General features: G+C 44.7%; 1 protein-coding gene across 4 annotated transcripts in view; it reads right to left on the reverse strand.

Moving 5' to 3' along the window:
• Positions 1 to 3,675, reverse strand: part of GPCPD1 (glycerophosphocholine phosphodiesterase 1) — a 43,405-nt gene extending 39,730 nt beyond the window's left edge. For 3 of the 4 annotated variants that reach the window (XM_058802710.1, XM_058802708.1, XM_058802711.1), the window contains exon 1: positions 2,884 to 3,037. The gene's annotated coding sequence lies outside the window, so the exon portion shown is untranslated. Of the gene's footprint in view, positions 1 to 2,883; positions 3,038 to 3,511 lie in introns of those variants that run through there. The other variant, XM_058802709.1, reaches the window with a different exon arrangement.
• Positions 3,676 to 19,443: the final 15,768 nt, after the last annotated feature.

Raw genomic sequence — 19,443 nt, forward strand, 5'->3', positions numbered from 1 at the left:
TCCTGGTCACATGACATCAACTCAGAGATTGATACATTAAAAAAAGAAAAAAAAAGAAGGGAAAAAAAAAAAAAAAAGCTATAAGAAAGGAGGATGTTTGTCATTTAAGACCTTTGTGTTCCAGAGCAGCTCCTATCCATATGGAAGCCCTGCTTCCCTAATGGTGAAACAGAGAATAAAGTCTTCTGTTTCCCCTTGCTTCTGCAGAAATTATTTTTGCTGCATCAAATTGCCCCTATCTTGACCCCTGAGGCTTTTCCCACCTTTTTTCCCCTGAGGAGAGGGCTGACAGAGCTGCCAGGTGGGCAACTGGCACGCAGCCAAGGCCAACCCATGAGCACCTCCTGTGCACAAACAGGCTCTTTCATAATGCTAGCACACATTTCATCACACATCCTGCTGCACAGGCCTGCAAGTGCACAATCCTAAAAGCAAACAGGCTCAATCATTTCAAAATATCTCTCCATTTATTGCACATAAAGATAAAATCAGCAAGGACTAGAAGGCTGGAGTATTTTTGTTTTTATTTTTGTCATTTTGAGCTGACACTTTCCACCTTAAGAGACTCATGAGCTGTATCAACACCCAGGAGAGTCCAACTCCACAATGAAGCAGGGGAAAGGTTCCACAGCCCCAGCCAAGTCATCTGACAGCTGGGAGGACACACAGGCAGCACTGGGGCTGACACAGAGCACCCATTACAGCCTCCCTCATGAACCATGAGCCTGAACACAGCCCAGCCCTGTGGGAGAAGGTACTGTGCTCAGATTTTACCTTCCCAAAAGATGTGCTACACACAGCAATAAAAAATCCGCCACACATCAGATCTACTGCTGTGCTGAACAAAGGGACACGAGCCTAAGACACACACTGTGATATTCCAAAGATACCAAGTGGTATCTGGGTAACCTTGTACTATGATGAACAGATTTTGTTGCCTGTGGTTGGTCCTAATGAGGTATCAGATATTACAGAATCCATCTAAAGCAACAAATTAGACATGCAAGAAAATTATGTAACAGTAGCTGACGACACCTGGGTTTTAGAACAGCGTCAGAGGATATATTTGTCAGGGCATTCCCTTTAACAAATGGGAGAGAATTTTTAGAAACAGCATTACAGCATCAACCCCTTCATGTTCAACCAAACAAGAGGGTTCTTCTGCCCCCTCCTCTCCCCCCACTGCACCTTGACTGCAGGAGCAAGGACAAACTCAGCAGGTCTCTCCTTCTGCATTGCAGTGCTAACACTGGACAGCAAACAAACTTGCACAGAGGATTCGGACATGCTGCTCTGATTCAAAGGCTGAAATTTTACCAACAGCCAAATGCTGACATTTAGAAAGCCCAAGTGAACCTCTGAAATTGCATCACACGAATACACAGCAAGTGAGAAAAATATTTTGAGGACTGTATTTTCAGTATCAATTTAGCTCCCCATGTGAGGGGCCACATCAGCCATGGTTCCCTCTGCTCACTCACAAGGTATCTGCTTTGTTTTAAGTAACAACAAGTTAATTGTTTCAGCATTTGGCAAATACCTGTCCATGTGACAAACCCTTCGGCCTCAGCTATGCCACAGCAGTTTGGTGAAGTTCTTGAAGCACACAGGAAACAGCTGGGGCACGTTTGTAAGCGAGACAGAACAGCACCAGTCTGATTCCTCTTCTGTGAACTGTTGCTTATTATTAACACAGGGCTGACAAGATCTTAGGCAGGGAGCAATTTAGCTCCCTGTGATCACACTAACATTCCTCACTTAGGAATGACTTGGACAAATAACATGTATAATGCTCCCCACAGCTCTCAACAAACCACTTTTTTAACAGGTTTCCAAAGCCTGGATCCATTCTGTGGAGAGGCTACGTGCTTTACTGAAAGACTAATTACATGACAGCTTTGGCTACCAGTGTCTATTCAAAATCAATGGCAATCTCCTATTTTTTTAACATCTTATACAGTTATTTTACAGGAAGCAGTACTAGAATGAAAACATATATAATAAAAATAGTTCCACTTATACACCATTTCACCCTACCATTAACATTTAAAGTACGTTGGAGGTTAACCTCCACCTAACACTGCGTGCTCTGACAAATTAAAACACTAATACTAACAAGACAAGCTATTAACTTAAAGGAAAAAGCAAAAAGAGAAAAATGGAAAAAAGAATCTGTGCTTGGTTAGGGTGCAGATAACAGATTAATTTTTAAAATTAAACTTCATCTAGAGCTGCCTCACCAGCGATCAATAACATCAAACCTGGAGCCGGCAGCAGCACCGCTGCGTTCCTCTAGCGCAGAGCGAGACAAAGAGCAGCGCAGCGCACACCCCACTCCCGGCAGAGCCCAGCGGCGCCGCAGCGACCCCAGCCCGGACACGGACCGCGGGCTCCGGGCGCCCCGCACGGCACCGCCCGCGGAGCCAGCCCGGCCGGGAGGCGGCGCGCCACGTCCCCGGCCCGGCCGCTTGCATAATGCGGCAGCGGCGGGACCGCCCCAGGCCAGGGCTTTAGGCGGCGACGTAAACAAACAGAGCCGCAGGCCCCGCGCTGCCCGGCCCGCCGCCCGCCGGGTGTCAGCCAGGGCCCGGCGGATCAGCGCCATGCGCCCGCAGCCCTCCCGGCACGGCACGCAGCCCCGGGCCGGGCAGCGCCGCGGCCGCCCCCGGGCGCACGGAGCCGCGCTCTTCCCGCCTCTCAGGAACCCGAGGAGACGTCCCGGTACCAGGCGAGGCGCTCCTCCCGCACGTCCTCTTAGATAACCCAGCGCTCCCTCAGCGCCCTCTCCGCACAGGCTCTGACAGACCCCGCTCAGCCGCGCCGACCGCCCCCTCCGCCACCGCGCGGTCCCACCGCTACACGCGGCCGGCGGCGCCGACTGACCTGGTGGAGCGGCGCGGCGCTCCCAGTCCCCGCTCGCTTTGTGCGGGGCTGCAGACAGCAAAGCCCGGGCTCCCCGCCCTCCTACCGGGGCCGCCGCCCGGGGCCGCTGACGGGGGTGGGGAGGGGGCGGCGCGGCCCCAACCGGTTCCAGCTGCCCCCCGCCAACACGTGACCGCGGCCGCGGCCCCGCCCGCCCCGCCGCCGCCAATGGGAGCGCGGGAAGCGCCGGGGGGCGGGCCCGTTCCTCGACAGCCGCGGGCCCGGGGCGGGGCCGAGGGAGGCGTGGGGAGTGCGCGGAGCGGGGGCAGGCGCAGGGGGGCTCCGAGAGGCAGGGGGGTTTGGAGGCGGCTTGTGGCCGCCTGCGCACGGCGGGGAAGCTCTGCCCTACCCGCCTCTCCCGAGGGCCAAGCACCGCCGCTTCCCAGCGCCATTCCCCCGGTACCTTCCTCTGATAGCGCGGCGCCGCTGCCCCAGCGCTCTCCCGACACCGCAGCGCGACCCGACCTCCTCCAGCCACCAAGACCTCCCCAGGAGGGCGCACCGACCGCCCTTCGCCGCCGTCGCCACCACACCCCCGTACAGCACTCCCGCTGGCCCCGCGCCCCCTTGGCCGGCGGCGTGCACTGACCTGGCCGAGCGCGGCAGCCGGCTGCCCACCCCTCTGTGCGGGGCTGCGAGCAGCGCTGGCCGGGCTCCTGTTGGTGCTGGCGGGGCCGCTGACAGCGCAGGGAAGGGATGGGATGGCAGGGCAGGGCAGGGCAGGGGGCGGCGGGGCCGGCAGCCGGATCCTGCGGCCCCCGAGCGCACCGGGAGGGCGCGGCCACGTGACCCGCCCGGCTGACGCGTCGCTCTGCGGCGTGGCCCCTCCCCTCCCGCCGCCGCAGCCAATCAGGGCCGGGCGGGCGGGGCGGGAGGGGCGCGCGCCGTTCCCTTGAAAGCCTTGGCGCTGAGGGAGCGCAGGGGGCCGTGAGGGCGGGAGAGTGGCCCTGGGGGACAGTGGGGCTGAGGGCAGGACAGTGGCCTTGAGGGACAGTGGCGGTGAGGGCAGGAGAGTGGCCCTGGGACAGTGGGGCTGAGGGCAGGACAGTGGCCCTGGGACAGTGGCTGTGATGGCAGGGGAATGCCTTTGCTGAGGCGAGTCAGGCTTCTGCTGCCACCCACACTCCCTCTGTGGTCACCCCCACCTCAGTCTGTATCCTCTGTACCCAGCCTGGGTAAGGGTTGCCCTAAGTATAGGGAGTTCTGCTTCCTAAAGGTTTACCATGGTTGAAGCTGGCTGTAAGCCTATTGCACCAAGGACATGTGTTGGGTAGGATGAAAATTTGACAAAAAAGTCTCACAGATATGTATCTTAGCAGAAAGATTTTTAAATGTAGAGTCTGATGAAGGAATAGACATGGAAGCAAGTTTTGATATAGAAGAAAAGAATTGCTGAGCCAGTCTTACTGGATAACCAAGGAAGCAAAGGGTATGTTAAAAGGGGTTTTTATGGCTTAAAGAATAAGCTTACCTCAAACAAGAAGATGTTTTCACCAAGCAGAAAGATAGCACAGGCAAACAAGCCAGCCAATGTGGCAAGTAGAAAAAAGGTCTCAAAATTTTCCCCTGCAAGAAAACTGAATAACAACTTCTAGCTTAAACTGTAATGTACTAGCTTTTAGTGATTGGAGAATAGTAACATGAATATGGTAATTATAGTAGCTGTGATAGGCTATAGATAATGTTAAGGTATAGATTGGCTCTACTGTATTAAGATGCTTGGCAAAGAAAAGTGTATAATGCATTGTAACCTAAACCAAGGGTCTCCAGGCCTGCCTGCAGCTGGAGCTGACAGCTGTAGGCACAGCTCTGTCACCCACCACCCTGGACTGCTGGAACCTCTTGGATGGAATAAACTGCATTTTGGAGAGCTGCTTTTGTGGGCAGAGAAGCCAATTATCCTCTGTTGGGAGTTAGTGCTGTTACAGGAATGGGACAGCTACTCAATGCCATCCCTCAATCTGCCATTTAAATAGAGGGCTATTTTCCATTTGTTCCTGCCCTGCAGATCTAGCTGTGTTTATAAGAAATTTGTGATGTTCCACTGGGTGTTGTAGGCAAAACTAATGTTAATATCAGAAAAGTGTGTAATGCATTTAAACTGCTGAGGTCTCTATGCTAGTGTTTCAAGCTTCATGGAAAGAAAGGTAGGGGGAAGCATGCAACAAAAAGAAATTATAGCTGAAAGCAGCTCATTCTTAAGTGAAAAAGATAAGAGGAATTCCTCTGGGAAAGGAGGAGTGAAGGTTGGTGGAAAGGATTTCCTTGTTAAACACAGATGTGAGCTACTCTAATTACAAACCCTCGGTATTTAAGAGAACGTAAGGTGTATTCACTACTGAGGGAAGAAAGAGGATAAAGAAACTTTAGAGAAAACAGTATTTAGAAAAAACAGTTGTCTACTTGTTTTCTCTTCCCTGTTTTTAAGATTTATTAATTCAATGAATTTGCTATAAAGCAGGGATAGAGTTGAACACTTTCAAGCATGGTTTGGTGTGTTAAACTTTTCAAAAATTTGATGTCATGCCAGAAATATTATAAAATTGTACCATTAATTTTTTGTTAAAAAACAATTTTGTTAGAAATGCAACAATTTATTTCATTCAGCCTTAGTGTCAACTTTAAAAAAAGGACTTTATTTTGTCAAACTAATATTGCATTTCATTCCATAATTCACTGTAGCTAAAAATTATAATTTAGACCCTTAATAGATTCAAGAAATACTCATGTGTTCATTTTATTAAAGATGTGCATCAGTGTGGAGCAAGTAGGAAAAGGGTGGAATGGAAAATACTGGTTTATGTTGACTTAAGAAAAGTCTACATTTAATTAAAACTTGCCAGCACACTTTTTTTTTTTTTCCACCCTAAGGAGTTGCTTCAATACGGTTGAGTCAGATAAACTCCTACTTGGCCATGCTGCAGCAGACAAGTCTCAGCTAGCCTTTAAGAGAATATAAAACTGTGCAGGAATTAGAGCATGTGGGTCAGTTTATAGAGCTCTCCTTAAGTGTCTGTTAAAAAAGTTAAGGTTGATGATCTGCTTTCCTTTTTTATACAGGAAACAAAACAAGAGAAATAGGGTTTTATATTATAAAATATAAATTGAGTTGAATATAAATTGAATTGAGGTGCTGTTTGTAAAAGAGCTCCAAAAAAGACAAAGTTACAAGATGTGTTTCCAGTGCCCAAGCACCAACTCTATTTAAGCTATATGTGCACCTGTTGGAAAACATATTTTCTTATTGGATAAAAATTAAACAAGGTGAATGAGAATTGCTAATACTTAACCAGAGGGTAAAATATTCTGTCTTTGTTCTGGCAGTGTCAGTGTAGTGCTGAAGTCCCTGAGCACAAGTGGAAGAGCCAAAGGAAGATGCTGAAGCTCCATGGGGACTCTGCCCTCTCACTGTGTCTCGTTCCCTGCCATGACAATGTGGAATGAAGTTGCTTGGAGGTGTTGTGTGCTGTAGGTAGAAAATCAAAGCAGCCTTGAGGCTGCACTGGCTGGGATGTGGAGCCCAGTAGGACTGCAATGATTTTTGTAAAAAATACTTGCCCAAGTGCAGGAAATAGGTTTACAATACACTGGCAAACCCACACTAAAAAGGCACTAGGGAAGGCCTTCAAAGGTTTATGTCCTTTTCTGTAGCCAATGGAATATTTCCTTCAGCTGCCAGAATTATGGATTCAGCCTATAATCAAGCTTCATTGGTGCTACAAGTAGCTATAAAGATTGTGAACATCAAATTACAGCTGTGCTTCCTCTGTCACAGCCTGCAGTGAGTTCCAGTGGTCTGGTTTTACTGACACCAGTGCTCACAGCTGATGGAAGCTGCATGTACAGATGAATTCACTCCTCATTTTACTGCACTTGATCTTTCTGCACTTGTTCTGGGTCTGGTGGGTAATTGGGAATAAAAATAGCTGCTAAAACTGTGCAAATGAAGGCACAGCATTAGGCATGCAGCATCAAATTAATGTTCTTTGATCTTTTGTAGAACCACTTATGGTTGAAAATACACTTCTGACCTTTTCTCTGGCACTGAGAATATTGCTGTATCACTACCTAATGGAAAATCTGGACAGTTTATGGGCATTAAAGAAAAGTGATGCTAAGGGATATGAAATAATAGCAAGAAAGAGCCATGCTGTCAGCGTGGCAAAAGCTTCTCAGTCTCATGGAGAATGATGAGAAAGGATTGTAAGAAAAATTTCCCATTGCACAATGGCTTTTTTTCTGTAATGTTTACTGTAGTACAGAATAATGTGTTTTTCTCTGTGGACAAGTCTGCAGTTTGTCATCAAAAGCAGGGAGGCCAGCAGGCTGAGGGAGGTGGCTCTGCTCTGGTGACCCCACCTGCAGTGCTGTGGCCAGCTCTGGGCTCCCCTGGAACAAGTCCAGAGCAGGCTCTGAAGGTGCTCACAAGGCTGGAGCACCTCCTCTGCTATGATGGAGACAGGGTAAGGGAGATGGAGTTTCTCAGCCTGGAGAAAAGAAGGTTCCAAGGAGTCCCATTCAGCCCTTTAGGGACTTCAGAGCCTCAAAAGAGGCTACAAAGATGGCTGGAGAGGGATTTTCACAAGAGCATTTTGTGATGGTGGAATGGTTTGAAACTGAAAGAGAGGAGATTCAGACAAATGTTAGGAGGGAATTCTTTACCTGGAGGTTAGCAAGACACTGGATGCTGGGGGAAGCTGTGGATGCCTTGTCCCTCATGGCCAAAACCATTCTATGACTGGGACATTGATTTTTGGATTGCTTAGGGGTTTTTCCCCCAATTTTGATTCTTCTCTACCCTTCCTCTCATCCTCCCAGTCCCAATTTTTTTGTGGAAAGGAAGGCTAAGACATCCTTCAGTGAGAATGAATGCTTTTGTCATGTTCTCTAGAGCTTTGCAAGGTGGGCTATGAGTGAATCACTAAATATCAGGTAACAAAGTATCAAGTATAAAGTATCATAGTTATAAAATGAAACCCTCTTATGTCTATTATTAACAATAATTAAATTTATAACAAGAAAAAAGAGTTTCACTTTCTTCTATCAAAAATTCAGTCACTTTCAAACACTGTTAATTATTATGTATAATTTGGCATTGGTGATAGACAATGTTACAACAAAAAGTTAAAAAAAAAAAAAAAAAAAAAAAAAACACAAAACCCCAAGTGCCAATAGAATATTGCAGGCATTAAATTTTAAGTTGAAATGACACATGCTATGTTTTAGTTTTGAGAGTTCCAGCATGATTTGCTTCTTGATCTGAGCTGGTTTATAGTTTCTGAAATGAAACATATATAATTTGGGGGGGTTGGTTTTGTGAATTTTTTTGTTTGATGCTGGATTTTTTTTGAGGTTGGTTTTGTTTGGTTTTGGTGTTGGTGAGTTTGTTTTTGTTTGGTTTTGTTTTGTGGTGGTAGGTTTGTTTGTGAAACACCTGAAAGATTCAAGTACCACTCAGTCACAGAACCACATTTAAACTGACAGTCAATTGCAAATGGGAAACCTTTTAGGTTTGAATACAACTAGAATAAGTTTTATACTCAGGTTTTTTGTATATCAGCATAAAACTGAGGTTATATCCATAACTTAATACTAGTACAAATATTTACATTCCTTTGAAATGAATGTATATGTGGTTTCTGTGAACTCCTAGCTCTATGTGCCAAGCCATTCTCTTGTGTTCTTGCACAAAATCTTCTTGTGTTACTTTCTCCATCTTGTTATCTCTGGATTTGTGCTCTGTGCTGGTTTTCCCAGCAGTAGCCATTTCACTGTGTAAAAAAGAATGAAAATGGTCAGAAAATGAAGAGCAGTTATGGAACATGACACAGATACTGCTTTGTTTATTCCTTTTTTTTATCTCTCAAACAGGGAGGAACACTTTAAGATAAGGAGAGACAGAGCTTCCTATGACAGCAGGAAGGCTTGACTCTGCTGTCATTTAAAATCCCATTCCAAAGGTCATGTTTGTGTTTTAAATGAAATGTGAGGCTGACCTTTATGCTCTGCCAGATAACAGTGGTAGTGATATAAGTGCTTCCTTTGAATTCTGCAGGTAAGGAGTAGCTGCAGTGTGGGGTTTGTGGTGTGGTGGTGCTTGTTTTGCAGGGGAGAAGGCAAATTGTGTTCTCAGTGACCTGTGTGAACACCAAAGGGCCCAAAGGAGCCTGAAATTTGCTATTTATTGTCTGTTGTACTTTCAGACTCAACATTTCTTGAAGTGTGCCTCTACTGAATATACCAATATGGAGAAAGTAAATGGGACAAATCTAATGGGGGGAAATGTTAGCTTTTCCTGTCCTCCATCACTTGCAGTTCTCTTCCATCTGCCACACATACTCCTAATGACAGAGAAATGTGGTTTAAGTTTCAGTCATTGGCATGAAAGTCCTTAAAAGTGGAATGAAATATCATCTTCCTTTTTAAATAGTATTATGGTAATATGGTTATTAAATAGTAACAATTCCCATGTTTACTGCAGCACACAAAGTTTACTGTGCTGTTGTGCCTGGGACTGCAGACACATCAGAGAGAGTTTGTTTCTTTCCTGGGAGCAAAGGTCAGCCTGAGGAGAAGTTGAGGCTCTCCCTGCTTTAAGCCAGCCTAACATCTGGCTGCAGCATTTTGGCTCTGCTACACCTCCTCCTGCAGCCCTACCTGCCCTTTGTCCTCTCTCTGGCCCTTGTGAAACCTTTCACTGAATTAGGACAGTTCTCAGTCAGAAAGTGGGGGTTTTGCTTAGGGTTCTGTCTTGTTTTGTTGTTATTTGGTTGGTTTTTAGTGAGGTTAGTTCTATGTTGAGTCAGTGGGCTGAAACAATTCCAATTCAGGTTGGATGAATGTTGGAGCTGTCTTGGTTTAAGTGGGGACACCAGCAGGCAGAAGCTGAGCTGTCCTTAGCTTTTAGGGAACTGCTCGTTGTGACAAAGAGCAGCTCAAGCAGATTTAACAATTTATGTTTAAAACAGAGGGTGAGCCACCTCAAAGTGGACTTGTGAGGGGAAATGTGAGAACATGTCACTTACTTTACACTAACTCTGTATTCTTAGCTCTTTCTGTTGTGCTTAGCCAGTAACTCTTGTAAACAAAGCATTCCTATTCTGCCCACAGCTTTGGAAATACCAAAAAACTATTTTTTTAAAAAAATTTAATAAGGTTAATAAGAAACAAGCTAAGACAATTTTTCAAGTAATTCTGACTCTGATTCTCCTTGCTGGGAAGAAGAAAGAACTCTCATTTTCAAGCTTCTGAGGATAGATACAGGTATATGTAACTTTAAAGATGTCAGCATCCTTTGCTGAGTCTGACAGTTCTCCATGTGAAGCTGTTCACAGGTTTGCCATTTACCTTTTAGTCAAAGCCTTAAAATGCAAGATCAGTGATAAAAGACACATTGTGCAGCTGAACAATGCATTGCATTTGTGTGACAGCAAAAACTGGTTTATCAGGTTCACTGCAGACAAGTATAGATAAACTCTTGGAGCACTGCAAAATCTATTGGAGTGTTCAATGGATATTCTCACTAAAAAAAAAAAAAAAAAAAAAAAAAGAGTATCAGGACCAAAGGCAGTAAAATAAGAGCTGTAAGAGCTGCAAAGCAAGCCTAGGCTGTAGCTGGTGTGAGGTAGTGAGAACTCAAAGCCAGCCTGTTGGTTGATGTGAACACTCTTTTATGTGGAAAAAGAAAGCCCCACAGAAAAGCACTGAAAATCCTGCCCAGCTGCTCTCAGCCATGGGAGCAAAAGGCATTCAAGTGTGCTGGAGTACTGGCCTGGTCCCAAGGCTGTGTGCATGGGCAGCACAGATAAAGCACAGACATGTCCCAGACAGATAAATGACTGATTAACTGAAGTGTGTGAGCCTCTGTCCTGGTGCTGCTGGCAGCTCTGCCAGTGAGATTGCAGCTGCAGAGCTCAGCTGCTGCTCACAACCCAGGGAAACTGCTTTTTGCTGGAAAAACTGCAGATGAGCAAAACCTCCGTACTGTATTGCAGCTCTTCCTCCAGGGATCTGACCCTGCTGAGGAGTGGGGTGAAATAATGATTAAAAGAGTCCCTGGGGAAGGCTGCTGGAGAGGAGAGGAGGAGCAGTGCTGCAGTCCCAGGCTGTTCAGGGTCATCCTGAACCCAGAGCAGCACAGAACACAGCAGGCTCCCTGGGGTGCTACTGGCAGGAAAGCGGGCACAGTTTTGAGGTGGCAGAAAGTATCTTTTTGTTACACCTTGCAGTTCTCTAGGCTGTCAAATTAACTTCTCTGGTTTGCAGGGAGGTGGTCTGAGGCACTCACCAATTTTGTCAGCAATTGCCTTGGGCTCAGACTGTGTTACAGGGAGAGGCTGCCCCAGAAACAGCACCCACCTACTCCCAAGGTGAAATAATATGTCTTTAAATTCTGATAGTATTGAACTATGGCCAGTTAGGCACTATACGGAACTTCCACATTTCTAAAGTACAAATGAATGGGTAGCATTGAGGAGTAAAATGAGCACTGAAATTGTCTGTGTTAATGGCATGCCTGTGATGTTTTCCTGCTCTCCTCTAGAACAAGATGCAGCTGTAATTATTTCTGCTGTTTTCCTTCAAAGTATTGATCCACAGATAGTTACAGCCCCCAAGAACTGAACCAGTTTTTAACATTATTAAACCAGATTTCCAGTATCCTGTGGGATCAGAACAGGTGTAAAAGGATAAGAAACTCAAAGGATGTTTTTTGGAGACTGAATATTCACCCTTGTTCACTGGAACTAGAATCACAGAATGGTTTGGGTTGGAAGGAAGCTTTAAAGAACACAGAATGGTTTGTGTTAGAAAGGGCCTTTGAAGACCATCTCATCCTGCCACAGGCAGGGGCACCTTTCACTAGATCAAGGTTCTTAGAGCTCCATCCAATTTGGCCTTGAGCCCTTCCAGGGGCAGGGCACCTACAGTTTTTCTGGGCAGCTTGCTCCAGTGCCTCACTAATTCTTGATGTCCAATCTAAACCCGCCCTCCTTCAGCTGAAAACCATTACCCTGTGTCCTGTTGTTTCAGGCCCTGGTAAAAGATCTCTCTCCATGTTTCTTACAAGCCTCCTTCAAGTACTGAAAGGCCACAATAATGTCTTTCAGATTAATGAATACTGAGCATCCAAGAGCAGAAACCTCTTTTTTAGCAGATCTCAGGACTGTGTGCATGCAGTCAAAATCTGTGGAGATTCTTAGATGCTGCCTGAAATGAGGACTCTTCTAGAGAATGGGTGTAAGAGGTTTCCATCCCTGCAAAATCTCAGGGATGGAATTACTGGGAGGATTTTGAATGGAGCAGGCTGATTCTGAGGCAGGAGATTGCCTGGTCTCAACAAACTGTTTGGTGATCTTTCCAATTCCTTTGTCCAATGGATCTTCTGCAAAGGATCCTGAAGCACACCAAAGATCAGGCTGAATCAAATCAAAGTGATTGAAAAGGCAGTGAATGAACCAGGGTTTGACATATTGTGAAGCAGTTTGTGACTTGTGCATAGGCATTGTCACACCCAGTGTGAAGTAGAAATAAAGTTTATTTGTTTTCAAACCCTCTAGAGGACCAAAGGGAATAAATCAATTACAGCAGGAAAGGAAAAGGAGTAAAAAAAAAAAAAAAAAAGGCAAACAGAGAGAAAATTTCTTGAAAAAAATACACATTGGGAAAGAGTACAACTTAAATCCAAAGCAATGGGAACTGACCTTAAAATGTTGTGACTACTCTGTCCCTTATTTCCTGTTTATTTCTCTTTGCTTTGTTTTGCAACATGCTCCAGACTTTTAGAACTTTCTAGTATAAATAAAGAGGTATGTTTTTTTGCTCAAATAACTTCCCCCACAGCAGATGTTTCTACAAAAATAAGTATTCGGAAAATCCTTTTTGTTTCAACTAGAAAAGTGTTTTTCAAACTACTGTAGAAATAAAACAAAGATATCTTGTTTTTCCAACTGATGTATAAAACTCCTTCACCACTCAGAGATGGTTTTTATATTTATCAACTGAGTTGCAGTACCTTTCACAAAATGTTTTAAAATTAAATATTAGAGATTCTGGAGTAGAAAACATTTTGTCAGCATCTCCTTCCCACTTCTGTGTTTGAAATACTAATTTTGTTCAGCAGGTTTTCTCTCAGAAGTGGCACATGAGCTCTGCCTCTCCTGTCCTGCCTGTGCACCCTCTGTCCAATGTGACCAAGATCCTGCTCTGCACCCCTGGGAAGGTAAGAGGGCAAGATGGTGCATGGCTTTTCCAGATCTCAGTAAGAAAACCCCAAGAACAAGTGGCATAATAAAACAGATATTGTAACACAGTAGAATGAAAATAGGAATAAAGATAGACAGCAGGTCCTGCATCCTTTCAGGTGCTGGGAGTCTGGCTTGCAAAGGCCATAGGATGGCCTCATGATGTATTTTCCCATGGCCTTGCCCCTTTGTCAATATAGTCCAAAATCTGTGTATGGATTCAGAAAGTATTGGAAAATAGGACAACATAAACACACTGCCTAGATAAGTAAACCTTGACTTTTCTCAGGGTACAGGGCAAAAGAAATTAAATGTGATAAAAACATAAAGCAAAATTATTGCTAGCTGAGAGGATAGGGAGAGTGACTTTAACAGAAAACACCAAGCTCCTGTTGAAACTTCAGGCCCAGGGTGACATTGTCACCTCTAGCTGCCCAGTCACAGAGAGGTCACAGCCTCAGTGTATGGACAGTAGCTATATTTAAAAATGGCACTCTGGCTTTGCACTGAGAACAGTTTTGCTGATAAGCTCAGGAAGGACTCATGGCCACCCTGACTTCATTAGCTGCCTATTAGCACACATTAATAGCTTTAATGTCATACTTTGTTTACTCTGCATCTGAGCATTTCATCCTGCTGTCCTTAACTGTAATCCCTGTGTTCAGTGGGACTGTTTGCACAATGGGAGATTATCCATGGGAATAAAGTATTAGCTGGAAAGCATGTCCATAAGTCCCCTACACTCCACTCAGCTGTCCCCAGCCCAAGAAGTGATTTTTTATTTGCTAAAGGCCTGATCCAGCATGTGTATCCATCAATGACTTGGTGACTTCTCCACTGAATGCCTCTCTAAAGGAGGGCAAGGGCTGGGAGCATTGTAGAGGCTGGTGTGAGGGAAGGAAAGGAGCCAGTCCTCATTGCAGGTCAGCAAAGCCTACAGGGCCAGTATGAGTGTGTAACCCTTCAAATTCAGAATGTTTGAGACCTTAACTCTATTTTCTGATGTTTGGCTGCTTTATATCTCAGTGTGCACAGCTGCCTTATAAACAGTAAACTACTACTACTTTATGAGCAGTAAAAAGCCTCTTTTACTGCAATTGCCAGAATTCAAAAGGCAAGAGGAAGTAATTGTCATTGTTTACATCAGACATTACCTTTCAACTGTTGTGTTAAGAGAACAAATTCTAGGATAAATCAGTGTTTTACAGCTGTGCTTTTTCCTTCTGAAGTATGTAATCATTGTATCTTCTTTATCTCATGGTGTGATTGCATCTTGCACAAACTGCACATAAACTTTAGATAGATACAGATAAAATCTGGAAGACAAAATTGGAAGACAGATGAAGAGTTCATGAGAGCTGAGGGTTTGGAAGAAGGCTAATTTGACTTTTATCATACTCAGATTGCAAAGAATAGCATGACTCTATTATTTTCCCAGACAAAATACTGCACCGTATCTGGCACTTCTAACAACAGCAGTATCTTAGAGATGGCAAAGGAGCCATGGGGTATGAAGGCTGGCTTGAAAAAAACTGCCAACAATTTTCCCTCCAGAGAAGGGAGAAAGAATGTTGGCATTAGGGATTCAGTTATGAGAGGGAAAGGTTTTGCAAAGACAAAAATATAGGATTTGCTTGCAAGTTTGTGGCACTTGGTCCCAGAGGTGCTGCACGATGGCATATCCCTATGGATACTGCTGGTGTAATGTGAATAACTGAGAAAATGGTGCTTGGCTTTAGGACTAAAACCTGTATTGCACAAAAACCTGTATTGTAATTTTAAAAACTGTATTGTAATTTTTAAAACTGTATTGTCAGCACAAAATGCACAGCTTCAAACACCAGGAGTTTTCTGGTGCAACACAGTCAAGTTCCTTCTGTTGCAGGGAAATTGTTCTGCTGGCCAACTAGGGGAGAACCTCTATCCTTTTAATCCCTAGTTCAGTCTATCTGTTTGCCATGGTCTTTCTGATTTTACTACCTTGGCAATTATCTTGTTTGATCTCTTCACCTCTTCCTCATACATCCAAAGCATGAAATTGCATTTTTATAGTATAAATTCACCAGTCGGGATATAAGTGACGTTTTATTGGCGTTGGATTCTCTTTTAAAGAGCTGGTGAGCATCAGGACTTCTTTGCCAGTTGAGCAGCACAGACCTATCCCAAAACAGGAATCAGATCCTTGCCTAAACATTGTTGCACAGTTGTTTACCACTCCACACAGGCCAGGTGTGATTGTGGGTGTTACCTGGATGTGAAAATTCCTGGGAGCATCTGGGGCACACCTGTGCAGGAACCTGCAGTGGGTGGCCAGCAAAGCCTCATGAGAAACCCTGCCTGGCTCTCTGGAGGCTGCTTCAGGAATGGAAAGCCCAGCTCATTCCCAGCATGAAGTCCAACTTTTCCAAGGTCCTTGTAAGGTGCTCAGGGAGCTGCTTTCCAACAAGAAGGCAGGAAGAAACAGCCTCTATTTTAAGGAGATTATCTTCAACAAAGATTTGTCAAAAGGAAGTACAGCGAAGGCTGAAGCCAAGGCACATGTTCCTGTGACCCAGTTACCTTCCAGAAACCCAGGCAGGACAGAAAGGACTCTGCCTTCCAGCTACAAGAGAGCTGCTGAGCATTAACACATAGTAACCTAATTAATTATTCCCCCAGTGGATAATTACTAGCTTTTTCTTTTTCTTGTTGCAAAGTAGCAGCCAAATAATGGTGCTGATTTTAATTAACTAGCCAATGGGAGGCTAGGTGGACTGAGGAGAGATTTCATACAAAAATTAATTAATGCTCTGACCTAGTTTAAAGTGTTGCTGAAGTGGAAATTGGAGGGAAGCTGACATCAATCAGTTATGGATCTTTTCATATCCTTCTTACTGGACAAGTAATGAGTCTTCCCATGTGATCCACAGACTTCAACTGGCAACCTAAATGAATTTAGTGAGCGTGGCAGAAATAAGTAATTCCCAAGGCAAACATATATTCTTCTTTATTAACACACCTGAGTTGGAAAAGGAAAAGGTCCCTCTTTCTCAAACCAAGCCCCTGGTTTATTGCTGAGCTCAGCTCAGGGCATGTGATGGTAACGCAAACTCTGCTGTTTTAACCAAACTATAACTATCTCTGTGTTTCTTCCTTTTGTCTTCACAAATTTGTTTTAATCCTAAATGTCTCAGATTAATAAATTTCATTTTGATTTATTTTCCCATAACTGAAAATAAGGCACTTCAGGATTTTATTTAATCTTTCAGTTTCTTTGGGAAGTAAAAGATGATTTCACTTACTGATCATCTGTAAATTCTTCCTATAAAAGCAGATTTTGCTTCATTTCTGAAAACCAGAGTTCTCTGCAATTCTTGCCATGGGCCCACAGCAACTTATAACCACCAAATCACTTTTGCACACCGATGCCAAAAAATGCATGACATTGATTATTGCTTTAGTATTCTTCATGGGTTGTGCTTTGCTTTGCATTGTCCTCTCTTGAAGTGTTATCATCTGAACAGCCAGCATAACCACATTGGGGAAGAAAGGAGGTTTTAGTTCCTTCCACTTTCACAAGCAGGAATACAAGGCACAAGGACTTGAAATTAATTTACCAAGATCACAGCAGTGCAGTCAAACCGTCCATCCTTTGCCCATTTGTCAGCATTGTGACATCATCCTCTCAGCTGGCAAAGTGCAGTTAGGATTACTGCAGTTAGAAGGTCACAGAAAGAAACTATTTTTATATTAGTGTATCAAGTAAACTCCAGTCTTGTAAGGATCTCTTCTTATCCATACATGACGTCATCAGGGTGGTTGGGAGTTAGGTTCTGCACCCAAATATTGTGAAATGTTGATTCACAAAGCAAGCAGCTCTGTGTAAGTCACTGCAAATCAATGAATCACTGAAGCAAACTCTTATCTGACAGCTGAGCATTACATCCCTGTTTAGGTATCCAGAGATAAGTGGAGCCTCACAGCCTTTTCTAGGTCAATTCACTAAAATGCCTTAAAATTCACCCTCTGCAAATCACAATGTAATGTTTTGTTGGAAGCCTCAGACAAATGCACACCCTTGGGATCTGACTTCTCCATAAAATGCAATCCAGTCCTGCATGGGGAATATCTTTAAACCTTTCTGAATCCTATTAAAACCTCTTTTTGTCAAGGGCTCACCAAATACCTATTCTCCCATTTTTTCTGCAGGAACAAGTAAATAAGGCATTCAAGGAACATCAGGGCTGGAAAGGATTAATGAACTGTGCCCTGCCTCCAGTGTCTGATTTGGGTTGGGGAGGCAGTTTGTACATACAAGAGAAGGGAGAGCCAGGTACAGCTGTCACTAGGAACTGATCAGTGTTCATGTGCAGCTTTGGCCTGGGGGAAGCTTTAGCTTCTTGCTGCTGTGATTTTGTTCTAAATAAGGGACCAATGGCTTTCAAACAAGAGCCTAAAGGACTTAGGTGCTGGCTTGTAGGGAAGCTAGGCTGCCCACCTTCAGTGATCTATTTTGTTCTTATTTTAAATATAGCTGAGGTTCCCTTTCCCCCTCTGTACTGAATGTAGAATGTACTGGAATGGAGCTCTGTCACTAAAATTGGACAGCACTGAGTGATTATGCCCACATGGGCACCTCCTGAACACTGGCTGTGATGCTTGTTTGGACTTAGCTCCACAGCAATCTCCTTTGGCATGTCCTTGCACAAGTTTTCTATGCATATGGCTGGGCCTTGTCCTGGAAATAAACATCCTTCAGCGAGTCTTCTTGTCTTTGTTATGCATTTTGTATTTTTTGTTTACATGGTGGTGCTTGATGAACCTCTGAGCTCAAGGCAATATATTTCCTATCCCTCCCCTCCACAAGGGATGCAGGGGGACTGAAGGAGCAGCTGCTTAGAGATTCCTGGCACAGAATCTCGCCCTTGGCACTCTGACTCAAGGCACATGATTGTGTAACACACCCACTGGTGTGGATGTTACGTGGCTTGTTTGCAAATACTGGTGACTTTGGCTGAGAGGTGCCAAGAGAGCTCACAACCCTCCAGCAGGATCCTCTTGGTGACTCCTTTGTGAAGTGTCACATCTTTAGTGTCAGCAACATAGTACTGGCATGACCTGGTCACTGACATGGTCAATGTGACAGTAGCCACCAGTCTCTTGAAGGGCAGCTGAAAAGATGGCAGAGCCAAACTCTCCTTGGTGGTGGGAGATGGTGTAACAAGAGGCAAAAATCTATAAATTGTGGCTTGGGAAAAACTTCATCGTGGGGAAATTGTGCAGCCCTGGAGCAGATCACCAGAGGGATTGGGAGAACCTCCACCCTTGAAGGGGGTTCAAATTTCTGCTGGACAAAGCCACAGCAGACCTTATTTAGCATTGGCAGTCACCCAGGAGGATGGGATCCAGAGTGACTTCCAAAGGTCTCTTGCAGCCAAATGCTCCTGGGATGACAATCTCTCTGTTGGCATTTGCTGTGGGAAGATTCAGGGCAGAGCCTGTGGATTTGTAACTGCAGGTCTGACCATGCAGTGGGAGGAAGGAAACTCCAAATGGCAGCAGGTGACCAGCTGGCTCCCAGGCAGCTCTCATGCTGTTCTACCACCAAGTGACCCCTCTGGCCTTTCTCCAGACACAGGGCAGCTGCAAGGACAGTTCTGTGCTGTGAAAGCACTTCTTGAAGCAGGGGATCCACTAAAGATACAAGCAGACAGACATTTGCCCACTTCTAATGTTGTCATGGGGGGCAGAGGGAGGATGGAGCTGAAGAACCTTGTGGCTAGGGAGCCTGACTTTCTGTGCTAGTTAAAAATCATTGTGAAAGCCCAAGTGTTGATTAAAACCCATATTCTCTCTGTCTTTACCTAGTTCTGCCCAGAACTTATGCAGATGTACTTGCTTTAAGCTTGTGCAGAGGTGTGACAGTAAGTACTACAGCTGCTCAAGGCTGCAGTAACTGAGAAGCTGTATTACCTCCAGAAATGGAATGCCATCTCTAGAGGCATGTAGAACAGTATTTAAGGACTACTCAAAAAATGTATTCAAATGTGTTTTTAAAAATATTCAGATTGTTAGCCTCTGGCATTAGTTGTGATGAATCAGTGATCAGTTATTTCTTGGCAGGGAAGTACAAATTACTGTCTTGAGAAATATTGAAAGAAAACAGCACGTACAACCTAAAAGCTAAATGAGCAAGAGAACATGTAAACAATATCTCAATTATTTTGTGGGGTGGTGGGGAGCAGGGGAAGTGGAATAATTTAGTTTAAAGCACACTAGGCCTTTGAGGAGGAAATTGGAG

Source organism: Ammospiza caudacuta, chromosome 3 (genome assembly GCF_027887145.1).
Source record: "Ammospiza caudacuta isolate bAmmCau1 chromosome 3, bAmmCau1.pri, whole genome shotgun sequence".
In the NCBI taxonomy this organism is placed as follows: domain Eukaryota; kingdom Metazoa; phylum Chordata; class Aves; order Passeriformes; family Passerellidae; genus Ammospiza; species Ammospiza caudacuta.